We start from the raw sequence: 15,764 nt of genomic DNA, 5'->3' as shown, positions 1-15,764 counted from the left end.
TATCGGGAAATAGTAGTACCCCGGACCGAGACTGATTCTTCATCGAGAGCTTCCACCACAGCGCACATCGTGAGCGCGAAATCATGTCTCAGCAAAAAAAAAGCCAGGTGTTCTGCAACAAACATTAAGCTTTCGGCTAAGCTCCACTACAACATAACCTTCATGTTTTTTTTGTGGTCTTTCGCACTCTCGCTATACCTCGCGCGCTCTCTCTCTCTCTCTCCCTGGTCGTCCCTGTTGATGCTGACATTGCAGTACATCATCCTCACAAACGATAATATTTACCAAAGCAGCAAACTCTGAAGTTGCTCAGAATTTTTTGCCTTCGGCTCGGTACACCATACCGCGCGAGGGCCCTAAACTTCTTTCAGAGTTGCCCCCCCCCCCCCAAAAAAAAAAAAGCACCAAGAAGCTAACCCAATAAAACAGAGCCTCAATTACAGCACAGTTTGACAGCAACCACCGCGAATGTTGTTTTCGATAAAGTTTGGGCACTTTACGGGATGCCCGAAAACCGATTTCGTAAAATGGATGCCCACTGCCCGGTTCGTGGATAACGTGGCAATATGTAATGAACACTCAATCATGTCGGCAGGTTAGCTGGATTACGGTTCGGTACAGCAACCGTGCTACTATCGCGCGTAAATCTTCGCCAGCATCGAACGCCACGATAACTCAGCGCCTGGGCTTGGGATGATAAATGTTCGACCAAGGTGTACACACACACACCCGTGCCCCTCTAGTTGCGGAAGTTTCCGGAGATGGCTAGCCGAGAAGTCATCGATCTAGATTTTAAAAGGAGAAATAGACCTGCAGTTAGTAGCTGCCACAGATACGGGAGACTGTACCGGCAGCGTGATGGAGTGCACGACCGAGAGGTGGAACCATTCAAATTAAGCCGTTTTGAAATCGATCCCCCCCTCCCCCACCCCTCGGGTAGCCAGGGATACGGTACTAATTTAAATTAGCTGTCATCGTTGCCCCGATCGTGGTCGTGGTGGCGTCGACGAAAGTGGGCCTTTTTGATTTATGATTCATATCTGCTAAATGGATGCCATGTGCCCGACAAATCGGTCCACGCGCTGGGTAACCGAGACGATGGTTCCTTCCTGGAGAATGTATCGCATTGCCGTCCAGCATTGAATTTGTCTGTCGGTTGATAGTAGGCAGGCCAGGCCAGGTGAGTTTCCGACGTGTGGTGCCTTCCGGGAGTGAGCTGAGATTTCGAGTCTCGTCCGAGGTGGTGAAAGGTGCCCGTTACAACGGAGCACACGCCATATCCAATTATCGTAGGCAGTTTAGCCATTGGGCTATGCATGCATCAGCCTGCACCGGAAGCTACAGCCTGCCTGCTGGGTGTTCTGGAGCACACCGGCAAAGCGAAAACCCAATCGGACTCGGTTTGTTCAAGTTCAAAAATTGATGCGTTGCTAATCAAAGACAACCTTTATCCGGGTGGGGGTTTTGGGGCACCCTATAATTCCGGGGGAAAAACTGGAGTCCCTCCGTTTGGCAAGCATCGAATATCCTCGAGACTACTGGAGAGACTCGACTCCGGTGTACCGCTCTTGTTTGACGACCGCAAGTCTCGACGCTTGTAAAGTGGTTGGGGCGCATGTAATCATGTTTCAAACAAATTTCACTCCGAACACTAACAAACGACTTCTAATGATTCTACATCTCGTCTGCTCCTCAAACCTCAATCGCTAGAATCTTCTCCCCGGGCGTCTGACTTTTGTCTGTACGCGTGTGTGTGTGGTGTATTCATTTCAAATTGCTACTTTGCTCAACCTCCCCAAACCTTTGGTTCAATTAGTTCAACAACCGGTTTCACCCGGCCATACCCTAACCTCCGGAACCTCGCCTGTACTTGCGCCTCAATTGCGGTACGACGCGGACGGCCTTATCAAACCGAACGCACAAGGCAGAAGAGGCATCGGAGGCTACATGGCAAGGCTATTAATCGAAATCGTCAATCGAATTTGAGCCCATCTTGTTCCGCACGCCACCAGCACAAACGCATTTGTCTTCATTCCGTTTGCTTCCTGTTTGGTAGGTTTCCTCACACTCTCGGCTTCCCATTTCCTCAAGTGTCAGGGCCGCGAACCAAGTAGCGATAATGATGCGCCCCGAATCATCATCCGGATTTGCTTGCGATAAACTCCAGATAATGTGCTCAATAAACATGGCACAAACCAAGCTTTCGTGAGACGCGCGGGCGCCCTATGTGTGGGTGCGTGAAATGACGCGGAATCAAGTGGAAGCCAAACACGGTGCCATCTTCCAATCCAATCTTTACCGCAGGGCAATTCCACTGCCCGGAAACGAACCGGGGCCAAGTTGCATCCGGTGCCTTCAGGAGCGGTTAATTACTTTGGTGAGGCCTCACGAGCTGCTGCGTCGTCGGATGGTGTGAAGCTGCAGTGCATTTGGAGCGAAAACCCCGGCAGCATGGGCTGGGCGAAACCTCGAAGAAGATCCTGATATATGTGGAGAATATTATTCATTATGTAAACATTAATTTGATGATAAGAGTAATTTGCACTTGACAAATTATGGCTATATTTTAAGACATTAGGTTGCGTTGTGGGGCTGCCGCATCTAGTTTTGCTGCGTGGATTGCATCCATTCAGGCGCACCACGGATGACGTTGCGGGTTAAGGCAAGCCCCAAACTAATTCGATTACCATTATCGTTAAGTGCCTTTTGCCATGCTCCTGCCAAGACAATCAGGCTGCCGGCTCACTTGCTATTAGCGATCGCCCGCAAGCCTCCCTGAGTCGTCGGAGTTGCTGTGAGGCAACCCGGTCGGAACCCTCCACGCTACGAGCGTGATGTGGGTCACGGCAAAGGAAGCAAACTGGCAATTATCCATTCGGTGTTGATTTTACCCCGCCCGCAGTTGTGTGTATTGATTTCTCGCCAATCGATTTATCAATTTGTCTAAAGTGATGTTAAACACTCGCTCCACGCTGGAAAGATTGCAGATATCGCCTAAAGCCATAAAATCTGGACTTTACGGTACGGGATTTCTAAAACGGTCGTAAAAGTGAGCCGCGATGCTTCGTTTGACACATTAGCAGGCGGCTAGGACTGCGTGTCGGAAGCTTGCCAGCAAATTAAAGAAGGCGCTAAGCATTCTCGGGAAGTTCCTATTCATGGCGACGCATCAGCCGAACACGATGATTCACTGTGCAACGGCCGAACGGCATTAGGAATGCGTCTCAGAAACTCTCGGCGTCTAGCAAATCAAAAACACACCAACCATAAACCCTCGTCCCGGGAAGGATCAAACGTACGGTGTGACATATCCACCATGACTGTTGTTAAACTCTAACCGACCTGTAGCGCTGTGTCATTGTACGATGGTTAGCTTTTTCCCTATATTTCTCCATATCCATATCTTGAAGAAGCGTTGCGAGATGTGTTGGTTTGTTGTTTATTTTTCTTTTCTACTGAGTCCTTTTTACTGAGCACCCGTTCCTTGTTTTATTTGCCGTGTCTTTCGAAGTCTTTTTGTTTGGGGTGCCTTTCGTTAACCCCGGCGCGAACCCGACGCATGATGCGGGCTCATTCATTGTTCGACTTGCAACCGGGGAGGAAGCATCTACAAGGGTAAAATCTTTGTTAGGTTTATGAATTACAAATTTCCGCCTGCTAATAGGGCGTCTCTTCCCGGGCGCCTCTGCACGTAGGACGACGCTACGCTCTCGTCCGCCTTTTGCACCAGGGAACGAGGTTTTACTATCGATTGAGGTTCGTCTCGTTTCACGTATTCAATTGACCAAAGAGGAGATTGTTTCCACCACCGATCTTAAAAACGCTTCTGGGAACGTCACAGTGCAGTGGCGGAATATCGGGGTAAACAAAAAGAAAACCTTGAGGAAGGATTATAAATCTTGCCCAAGAATCGCTGGCGTTTGATTTTACAATCGGCCGCGTATCGTACCGAGGGGTAAGATTTTATTGGTCCCGGCGTGTTCTTTTTATTTTGGCGCCAAGTGCATGTCACCGGTGGTTATGTATGCACTTTGGAAGCAGCTTTTGGTGGAAGTCAAGAATCGAGAGCATCGTGCGATGGCACTCGGAGGAGCCATAAAACTAGCGTGTATGAAATGCATCGGTGTCCAGGGGCGTTGACGATGGCACAACCGCAAAACACGATAACGATTGACAGTTGAGTTCCTTTTGTTTTTTTTTTGTTGGCTGGCATGTGTGGACATTACCAGCACGAGCATTGTGTTTTATTGACCGATGGTGCCGGGGAGTTTTTGTTCGGATGCTACCAGCAGCCAGAAGATCTGGGGCGCCATAAAAATCACAACATCCCGTTCGCCCGTCGGAGCGATACGTTTCCGACTTGACGTAGCCGAGAGAGCAGTAGCCTTAACTACCGCATGTGACGAATGGAGTGATGCGACCGTTGACTATCGGTCCGCCAACGAAAGCATTTGTTTTGCGTAGTGATTCAATTTCGTACGCGTCGCCTTCCGTCCGCAATGCATTCGATGGCATCGGTGCAGGTGGTGAAACCCATAAAAGATGGATTGGCAGTTTTGAAACTATCCGCGATGGCTTTCCTGCGAACTACGAGCTCAGTTCCAGTTTGCAAAGATTTGTCGTAAAATTCTTGATCGCTGGCGAGCAGTTAGAGCTGGACTTCGTACCACCCCAAAGAGTACACCAAGGATTAGGGGAAGCGTTTAGGATGGTTAGTTTTTTCACGAAATCCAAGTCCCCAATATCCGGATGGGGCATCCCCTGTCTAAGGCTTCAACAGTTAATTGGAATCTCACCTGAAGCCTTGGGAGGTCTTATAACACTCGTGAACTGTTTACCAAGGTAGAAAAGTACCTAAAAAATGTGCCAAATGTGCCAAAAAGCTTGCTGTTGTCCCCTAAGAGGCATCTGAGCGTCTTAGCCAGACAATCGATTTGTAAAGTTCACCAAGAACTGACGAGACGGGGCTACAAAATTTGCACACCAGTAAAAAAAAACGATCAATAACATACTCAAACGTGTAGAAAGTTTCTGCATCCGTTTAGCTTAGGGATAGCCAAACGCCAGAAAGGAAAACCGATAAAAATGTCAGAAGCTATAACAATTATCGACGATAATATAAACTTTTCCTACCGACTTTTTTATAGCAGTTTATGTCATGGCGTCTCACGGGACAGTTGGAAAGAAAAGCAGAAGAATATTGGTTTGGATGGCCTCATAAAAACGAAGCCATCATAACCTATCGTCGAAAGCGGTGGAAAGTGGTGGAAATTGGAAAGGCAAGGAATGTGAAAATAAAACTCTGCTGGTAAGGTTTAGATGTCTACACCGAGGATGACGGGATGTCTTGCCGATTCGGAGGCAGAAAAAAAAACAAAGCCAACCTTGTTGAAGTTGATGGAGCACACTACAAGGCGGCCCTTCTGTGGCGATTCATTTTCCAACCTTTTCCTGGCATTTTGTATAGGTAGTTTCAGTATGCAGATATTTAATGTCCCTAGTCCAGTGACTGGTTACTGGTACGCTTTGTTTTTATCCTACCCGAAGGACAATGCATATTTTCCAAAGGGCTAATTATGTTAGCCAGTCGACGAGCTGACCTTTTTTCCTTCCTAATTGGTGCTTTGTACCGCTTTGGCTCGATTTTGTTAATGAGACAATGTTCTTTAACTGGGAGCGTGGAGTGAAGCGTTCGGAACTATGCTCGGGGGTGTTGGAAAAGCCGTTGTGACATTTGGACACATTCGCTAGACTGCTGACTTTTGAGCTGGTTTATTGTTATGGAATATGAAGCTGGTAGACGGGAAGATAGTTCCAACAGTTGCGAAATCAGTGAACTACTGGAATGGGTTTTGAGATTTAAATTGCCTAAACTGTTGGCGCCGTTCGTCTATTGAAGTTGCTTTTACAAATAAATAAATTGAAGTTAAAGATACAGGCACTCTAAAGATGCTCAGATCCAGATTCTAAGTCGTCTTCATTCGTCATATCTCACCATTCCTGTAATGCACATTGCATACGATGTAGGCGCTATTTTTAGAAAGTCCCCTGAAGGTATGCAATGTTTAATAGAATTTGTTTTATTATCTACAAATCAGTTGTTAAACGTCCCAACAAACAATGACAAATGCTTACAATCATTCCTGACACAAAACATTATGATAACTGTCCCGGTATTTGACAGACGGTTGTGTTAAACGACAAACCAACACTAACGGTGACATATGGAACCGAGACTAAAATTCAATAAAACACCAATAAACCGATATCAAACTACAAAACCTGCGTAAGAAAACCCTTCTAAATGCATCGTAGAGGCACCTTTTCCTCGTAGCCGATAGGCTTAGCTTTTGATTGTTTTCTCTCTATTGGCCAAACCCTTACGGTGAAGGGTCGCGACGAACAGAAAAAAACAACAAACACACACACAAAACACTCCCAGACTAATTCATGGAAATGGTGCTTTAAAAACCCCCTGTTTTGGGAAAATCCTTCCGTCCCGGTTGCGACCCCGAAATGCTAATGCTTTCGGTAGGTTCAATTGCAGCGCGATAGTTGTCAGGACAGTTGTCGATTGGAATTTATGTTGTTGTAGCTTGGCTGTTCGCGCGAACACGAGAATCATTGTCGGTAACAGCCATCCAAATGGGTTACTGTTCATGCGGAACTCTCGGGAAATTTTAAGGGCCCGCAAAAATAGCGGTGGTAGCAAAAAAAAAAAAAAAAAAACGCACACGTGAAACACGAGTGTCAGTTGGCCTTTTTTTTCGTTGGGTTGTCTCTCACTTACTTTGCGCACATGTTAAACACAAACACACACTCATGCCAGTGCTTAATAGCAATTTCTTGAACGGGGTGAAAAACTTTAAAATGTTTCCGCGGGAAGGAGCAATCGAATTTTTAGGAGAGAGAGCGAAAAAAAAACTCGCAAGGGACAGCGCAAAAATCCGCACCAAATAAATCGGCAGGGTGCGAATAAAGTTAAAAGGTAGCTGTTTTTTTTTGGTAGAAAAAAAAGATTTGGCAAATCTTCGAAAAAACAGGCAGCTAGAGGGTTAGAGAAATAATAAAACAACGGCGGAACAACGTAACAAAGGTGACAACAATTTAAACAGTTTAAAGTGCCATTGGCCCTGCACGCAATCGCCGATTCGAAACCGATAATGGGACGGGAAGGGGGAAAAAACGGAGGAAAAATCGAAACAATAAAAAAGAAAAACTCGGGGAGGATCCCGAAAATGGGTTAAGCTGTCAAATTTGTGATTGGGCAACTGCACGCGCTGGTTGGCGTTTGCGGATGTGTCAGGGGTCGGCAAACGATTCTCCGAGGCCAGACATTAACCCAAGAAACGCGACAATATATAAAAACCAATGAACGGATTTTCAGCGTAAAAATTAGAATTTTCGGGCAGCTGCTTGATTTTTTTTTGTATTTTATATGCCAAAAATTTAATCCCTAATGGCTAATGTTTAACATGGTGGTGAGTGTTGACTGTCAGTTTTTATGGGGCAGATTTTTTTTATCACTACTGGCTCTGATCATCATAAACCCTGACAGATTCATTGTGAGTATTTTAATTAATACTCACACAATCGTGCCTTTGGTGAGTCCTCGCCATAATTTTCTTGTCAGCCAGATAAAATCAGGTTGCCCGGCCTTTGCCGACCCCTGACTCTAAATCAATCGAATTAGACAATTTTTTTTTCGTGTTCGCCCTCCGCAAGCGTATGGGCAGCCCATACGTGGAACTTTCTTTAAAAAGGTTTTTTTTACTGGTGCTATTTTCACTCCTTTCCAGTGCGTTTCGATCCCTTTCCTTTTTGTTCTGTTGATTATTTCCAGTGTCAATGATCCTTAATCGCGTGCGTTTCGATGTGCATTTGGTTGTTTGATATTTTTATTGCGTTACCGGTTTTAACCCCTTGTTTTCTTCCTTGCTGCTGCTTTTAAATGCTCCGAAGATGGAATTGTTACACGATTTAGTGTTGTTTTTTTCTGTGTGTGTTGACTTTTTTCTTTCGGTGGGTTCTTGTCAGCCGGCTTTTCGGCGGGGCGCGCGACTACAAAAAAAAAGGAAAGGGTTTCGCACGCGTGGAGTGTCGCCAATTTTGTCGCGGCTAATCGAACACGGCTAATGGATTTAGACAACAAATCATCATCAATCGGGCAGGCAGGGAAAATTGGACGCCGCTAGATGTGTGGCGGCGTGTCCGGTCCAGATCGATCGTTAAAGCTGTCACCGAACGGACGATAAATAAAGCAAACTGTCAAAAACTGGTTGTCCCTCCTCGGGTGGCTGTGTTCGGGAGTGGAGTTTTAGATCGGATGAACCGTCCGATGCCTTGCGCGTTAATGGTTAACGGTTTACAGTCTAGCATTAACAACCGTGTACGGTGCACAGTGCTATCCCTCGCAGATCGACCGACCCGAGGCGATAAGCCCGAGATTAATTCGCAGCTAAGTCAAGCGAAGACCCATCAAAGTTTACACTTATTGCCTGTCCCATTGCCGAGCTCCAAAGCTTTGCCGAAGACTATCAAACAGCTTTATCCACCGTTAACGGTGCCACTCCTAAATGTGTTGTTGATGACTGTCACATGAAGCCGGGAGGACCAAAGGAAGAAGGGAACAGAGCAAAAAAAAAAAAAAACGTCCCAGACGAGTTGCCGATCTGATAGCGGGCGGATGGCACAGACAAATCGTTCAACTCCCTGGTCTGGGGGATTTACACGTGCGGGCGTTGGGACTAATTAGAGGATTTTATTTTTATGCGTATCACCATTTTCTAACATGAGCACAGGGAATTGTACGAGCATCACGGCGGACAGTTGTTTTGCGATAGCGTTGATGACTCTCCAGTGGTGTTATTGTGTTGTACGAGCGAGAACCACAGAGCATGCGATACGGCTGTAGAGTTATTCAGGGATTCGGATGATGTGTAGGCATCGCGTGTAAGATTACTTAAATTTGAACATGAGATAGTCCTTGAGAGTTAAATGCTAGCTATAGTTTTGGACAATCGTTTTCAAGTCTGTAGAAAAATCCCCCAAGCTTTTCGTGGAAGGTAGTTGGAAGCCCACCATTATAAAAACATTTTCTGATGATGTCTGATGATGTCCAGAGATATTCCGGCTCTACAGGTCCCTCGAGGCGTCTAGTCGACGCGATCCAGATGGAATTTGATATCCGGGTCATGCCGAGTGAAGACTGGGACTATTTTTGAATATAGCTTCTTGAAGCATCTGCATCATCCTCTTGGACCTCTAGGACCTCTAAGTTCTGCCTAACCTCACATTGACGTTTTTTTGACGAGGATTTTTCTTATCCTTTTGTCCGTCATCGTGTGTAGAGAGGGCGCAATTAGCTTCGATTTATTGCCAGGATTTATCCAGAAGTGTCCCAGGCTTCTGGACTTTTTCAATCATATTTATAATTACGTTCTGGGGGAGAGTATAGAGGTTTCACAATACAATCAACAAAGAACATACATACATTGAAGTAATAAAACACGTCCCTAGGTGCGATAGTGCATACGGCAGACGGCACCCCGCCGAGTCGGCCCAGCAGCTCAGAGATTACAGCATGATAACACCACTGATTCGGTGGTTGCCTTTGCCCAGAAATTAACACCAAGGATCATCCAACGAATCGTAGCTCCGGGAGAATACCGCCCGCTACAAAGACATCGTTACGGCGTCAATTAGTGGTAGACAGAAAGAAACGCTCTCGGGAGGAAGTGTTCGCATACGGCGGCGACGGTCCTGTAGCTCCCAACAGGACCACGTTACATCCGGGGGCCCCTTCGGCTAATCTTCTCATATTCAAATTAATTATCAAAGGATTACGGTAAAGACAGCGCGCCACACACCGGTGCGCTGTCGTGCGTGTTGCCGCCCTTGCAGGCGCAGATGGCGGTCCCTCTGCGTTGCCGCGGCAGACAAAAACACACGCTGTTCACGGTCGAATTGATCGAAGCGAACCGTTTCGCTTGCGTAATTTTCCCCGGTGCCCTGTTTCCCGGGGTTCCGCGGATAAAAACTAATTAAAAATGCTCATCCTCGCGCGAAGCTAATCCCGCCGACGGCCGACACCGTGGCGACTGTAGCAGGTTTTTGCGCGGGGTTTTTGAAATTGAATCGCATCCTTTCGCTCGCTCTCGCGCGCTTAATACCTCACGCTAAAGTTTTGACTCTTTGCAGCAGTACTGACATTTGTTGTGCAAAATCATAACAGATGGTTACGCGCTTTGGGTGAGTAACCTGTTTTCGCTAACCGATGGGGTGACTGCAGTTTTTATTTCATTTTGGCAAACCACTAAGAGCTTATTAGCTGGGGGGAAGGGAAGGATGTGTTGGCTCCAGCAAGGGTAGATGTCTAGAAATGCTGACAAACTCACTCCAAGATAGAGTCCCAACACCCAATGATGCCCTTTTATTAGGACAAAGGTTCTTCATTTTACGGCACGAACTTGTTGCCGGTTACAATGTTTACCTTACGAGCGATGTTTTTAAAACTCTCCTCACGCGCGGTACTCGGGTCCATAAGTTCCTATTCGAGATGTCCGAGACTCGGAGACGTCAGGAGTCTTGGGACAACTTGGCACAAGTTTGGTTGTAAATTTTTACGATAATTTATATTGATGCCACTGCAGCTCATTGAAGATTGCTCTCATTGCAAACGTCCAGACGGCAGTGTGGGAGGGCACGCCTGACGCTGGAGTCAGCAAACGGGTGATTATATGGCTGATGATGGTGATGATGGGCCATCGCCCAGTCAGTGCAAAATGTTGCAGCACACAACAAAGAACGGTGCTGCGAAGGTTTGACGATGGCATAAGCTTCGCGCCCTGTCACGGAATCGAACAATAAGCCATCCGAATCCGGTAGCGGTGAAGATCTCGCACTCAGGATCTCGCACCTCCTCCTCCCATCCGGTCACAACGGGTCGTGGGAGAGTCGTTTAGCAAAGACTCCGGGACGAAGTTTGCTGAGTGTCAATCCCAGTTGAAGTGGTGTTTGAAGTTATGAACGGCTCCTGCTTTTCCGCTTTTGGCAATTGCCAGCACGATGGCAACAGTTTGTTGGCAGCTCGACAACCGTACCATTTGCATAGTTCCCGAGTTTGATGGAGCAACCGGGTCATAAATCACCACCGGGAAGTGGTGGTCCTTCTTTGTTGCGTACGCCGGGTGCATCACGTAGCGACCAAACGGACGAACAATGAAGATGCCTGTGCAAGCAGGCGAAGCCAATAGTGGCATCTCCGTCCCGGAACGTGAGCATGGAGCAAACTTTTCCTGTTAATAATCGAAATAAACTCTTGCACATATTTTTCCCGCTACCGAGCGAAAACCCCGTGGCGGATGAGTCATCCGGTGGAGGATGTGCTAGAGTGCGAACCTGTCGCCGCTAGCTTCGCCAGGCAACCCTTTGCCGTTCAACACGCGATGCAATAGTTTTAATGTGCAGTCCAATCAATTTTTACGATGCAATGGTAAGGCACCGGAATCCCTGGGTACAATTCCAGTGAGCTACCGTGGTACACGCACGCCGTGTGTGCCCGCATCTTAACACCCGGGTCCCGGTGTTAGCTGGTGATACACTCTTTGTTCACCCGTGGCAGGGGTTGAGTTTTGCACGGGCATTTTTTTAAACTAATGGTTGAGGAGAAATGCAACCGGTTTGGGGATTAGCTGACCCTTAGAGCTGACATTCGGGAGAGGAACTGCTGGATGAATCGGGGGGTATTCTTAACGTCACGTTTAATCTTTGACACTAGGATAAAGGATAAATGACATGATTCTCTTTGACTGCTAGTTTATGCGTCGGACGTTTCTGAGAAGCAATATTTATAGTTAGAAACTGATACATTGTTGTGGGTATTGTCCTCTGCAGCATTGTAGTGTTCATGTCTCTATTTACTCTTGCTTGCTCTAGATGGCGGTAGCTGTATCTAATATATCTTCAATTCTCTACAATTTTAATATCTGCATCCTTACATCCTCCGATATTGACCATCGTGAATAATTTCAGTGCTTTAAAATTGGGCAGCGAAGAGATGTTAATATCTCACAGAGTTCTGAAGGACCTTGGTCCAAAAACTTCATCTTGGAGGTTAGATTTCAGATTAAAATATGGATGATGGAGCTAGTACTCCAAAAATGGCGGAAGATATTATACTAGATCTCTCGGCATAACTTCTTAATCGACTCTCTCAGGAAGATTTTTTTTCCTGGTGAGTAGCTATGATACTGTTGACTTTATTGAATTGTTGGTGGAAGGTGTTATGTGCCAAGAGACTCGACATCAAGTTCATGAGATGTCATCAGATCTCTTAGATATCTTGTGTGAGTCTAAATTCTTGTCTTGAGAGTTAAATGAAATCAGAGTTGTTAGCTGTAGGAGAGGTATACAGGTAATACTTCGGATAACAGGCTATTCAGTGCACTCTGGAGAAGCATCGCCATGGAGGTGAATCCTTTTTGAGACTGTTGTTTTCGATAGAGTCTTGAATTCAAGCATGAATCGGATATTCGGAGAACTCAGTAATCAAGTCTTGCAAGTCACTACTGCATTCTTCATCTGTTTGGTACTAAAACATTAGGATTTTTGATCTTCTACTTTTAACTGAGGTTTCCTTGGCTCCAATATCCGGCCAAACCATTTCCTAGTCGTAAGGACTGGAAAGCATTCCTATAGACCCAAATAAAGGAGAAGAGTGAAAGAGACTCCATGTCTTAATAATAACACCAGATAATACTTCTTGTTCCTAGCAGGAACAGATAGAGTAGAGTTAAGTGAGGCTTTAATCTGTACTTGAAAACCTGAACCTGGGTATCAAGAAGCGGGAAAATATGTCGTTCATTAGTGTACATATTTTAAAATTCCTACTACAAATTGGCGAAACGATGATCAAATCTGTGACAGTTCCAGCCTCACCAACGCCGGGTGTGAAGTTGATTAGTGCTGCCAGAAACCGAATTATTGCCACATGTTCCAAATAATCGTTTGCGTATAATTGGCAAACCCTTCCGCGTGCCTTTCACCGGGCGGTAGAAAGTGATAGAAAGCAGCAACATTTACACGACCATATTGCAAATATTGCGCTTGCAATTTGCATAAACATACCGCACCCGTTAACGCCTGGCAGCGACTGTGCACGTTGTGGTACTAATAATAATATTTAAAACACAATGCGGGACACTTGAAGTTTTGCGAATCGAATAAATCTGTCACCGGAGAGGCAAAACTCTTATTTACGGAAAGGGGATCAAAAGAAAGGGATCCGATGGGTCAATTATGCTCATCGATACCCAAAATTGGCGCAACGGGTTTCGATTGCGATGGGTAATAAATCAGCGAGCTAGGAAATGGAATGCCGGGCAGCGGCGGAATCCAGCCCACCGAGCATATGCTGTCTTTTCTTCGGTCGTTGAACAATCGTCAGGAGCTGGAACTTGACAGAGTGTTCGGAGCTGGGAGCTATTCATCAGGGAGAGAGAGAGAGAGAGAGAGAGAGAGCGAGCGAGTGGGAAGAAAAAACAAATTATGCATATTTTATTTATTGGGTTAAGGCACAGCTAGCGTACGGAACCGATGAGGCCCGTCTGCCGCCGGGTTGCATTTGCATTTCAATTGGATTGGTGTACGCGTCACAGGCACGTGGTAATTAGCGGCTTGTTTTCATAAGCATGCGAGAACAGCGTTGTTGCGTGAGTGTACGCACGCGCCACAGGGGTACGCCACTTTCCTCGGCGGGTAACAATTTGTGCGTAATTCCGGTGCGCAAAATGATGCTGGTAATTAATATCTGAAAAATTCATAATTGAGTGCGAGCGGTACCGAAGTGGTGGGTAATTTAATACAATTTTTCCCAAGGATTCGGCGACCGACCGTGACGGAATCGGGATCAGCGCCGCGTCGACTGGACGCTGGTCGGGTTGGTGAAAATTGTTATCGCCGCTCAAGGATCTGCCCGGTAATTCAGCAGCTACACCCATTGACGGCTAAGCGTTTGTTTGTGCGATGGTGAAGTTGTTTATTTATTGTTTTCTTCATCACTTCACACCAGCTCAACTGGTTCGAGGGGTGATGTGATAAATAAAGTTTATAAACATAAGTTAGTGGATTGATGTGGTCCTCATGGGCAGTCTTCATGGTTGGAATGTAATCTAAAGATTTTTTGTTAATGTCTTCTTATTTATTTTACGAAAAAATAGGCTTAGGAGGCTTGCTTTAAGAAGTCCTCATTAGATAAAAGAAACATTATAAAATAATCAAGTTGTCTAGATCATGGAACTTCTTTGACAGGTTGCAACCATGCTCAGAACCGGAAGACTTTAGATGATGTGACTTGAGTATATCGAGGAGGTGAGGACTTTATGATACATTGTGGTCAAGACCTTGGAGCTAGACTGCTTATTCATATTGATCACCAAAGATATTGGACCAGGCTCTCCACGAGAGCTTAACATTAGTATTGATCGTTGATTAGGATCACTGGAAGTGATCAGTGATGTTTTAGAATCGAACTTAGAATTTGGTCGAAGGACACTGCTTCAACCTGATACATCTTGACGAACTGGCAGACTTCCAGATACTGTGAATTGAATATCTTCACCGCAAGTTACAAATGAAAGAACAGTTAGAAAGAGGGATCGCCAAGAAATTGGCTTGGAAGAAAGCATCTAGAATCTTGAAGGCGTCTTGGCCTCTTCCTTCAGTTGGATAGTCTACTCTATGGGGTCTCCCTTTCAGCAGACATTAGACATTAGACTGGATAATCATTAGTGAATGACAGTAAGTATCAGAATACATTTGAGATCTAAGGATTCCGAATGCCTCGCAGGACTCTATATCTATGACTGGGTGATTGTGTGCTGTTCATAGAGATGGACGACTTTGTCTATTACTTCAAGATATCCAAGAATCCAGAATCTCCATGAGAAAAATGTCTTTGATCCCGTCTGAGGAGTTTGTTTAGGATATTCTCAAAATCGACTAAGATGTAGGCGAGTTTTGATCATCTTTAGCCGTAAGCATCTTATAATAGCTCGATATAACCTGGATATCGAAACATTGATATAGCAAGGTGGTTCACTGTGTCCTACTGCTTCGTACAGGGTTAAACCCCGATGTGCGAACATGGTCTGACCCTTTAGACTGGTAAAACAAACATACTGAAACCACTTTAAACATCAAACCATGAAATGCGCATCAGCGAATCAAATGACTGCTCTCAAACAGTTAGAAGGCGTACTTTCCCAAAAGCAACCGCTCGGTTTCGCACTTCCTGCGAAACTGTACTCCACATACACAAACACTCGAATGTAAGATATCAAATCCAGTCTAAATTAATCACCGTCACCCGGTAGGAGCGGGGGAGAATTGGAAGTGTCCTCGTGCCAAGTCCCACTGGGAGTGTTGGAACCACCCAGTTTGATGAAGCGCCAGGCCCGGCCGACAGGCCGGACACTTCATCCCGCCAGCCAGTGATTGATGATCGACGCACCCGACCGGAAGCGTGCCTACGGCGGACGTACCACGCCAAAGATGTTTCGATGGTTAATGAATACCGGAAGCGGACTGCGATGATGATGTTGCGCCCCCGTCCAACGCCACGGCAAAAGTGCAAAATCTTTTGTTTTGCTACCACCGTTTGGTGGGAATTGGGCGGACGGTGAGTCGTGGTTCTGTGGTTCCGTGGTGGGGTGAACCTTTCCGGTCCTTGGCAGCGATGGTGCGAGATTAATTAGGAAGGCGTG

The sequence above is a fragment of the Anopheles stephensi genome, chromosome X (genome assembly GCF_013141755.1).
Source record: "Anopheles stephensi strain Indian chromosome X, UCI_ANSTEP_V1.0, whole genome shotgun sequence".
NCBI lineage: Eukaryota > Metazoa > Arthropoda > Insecta > Diptera > Culicidae > Anopheles > Anopheles stephensi.
Note: the sequence above shows the minus strand (reverse complement) of the source record.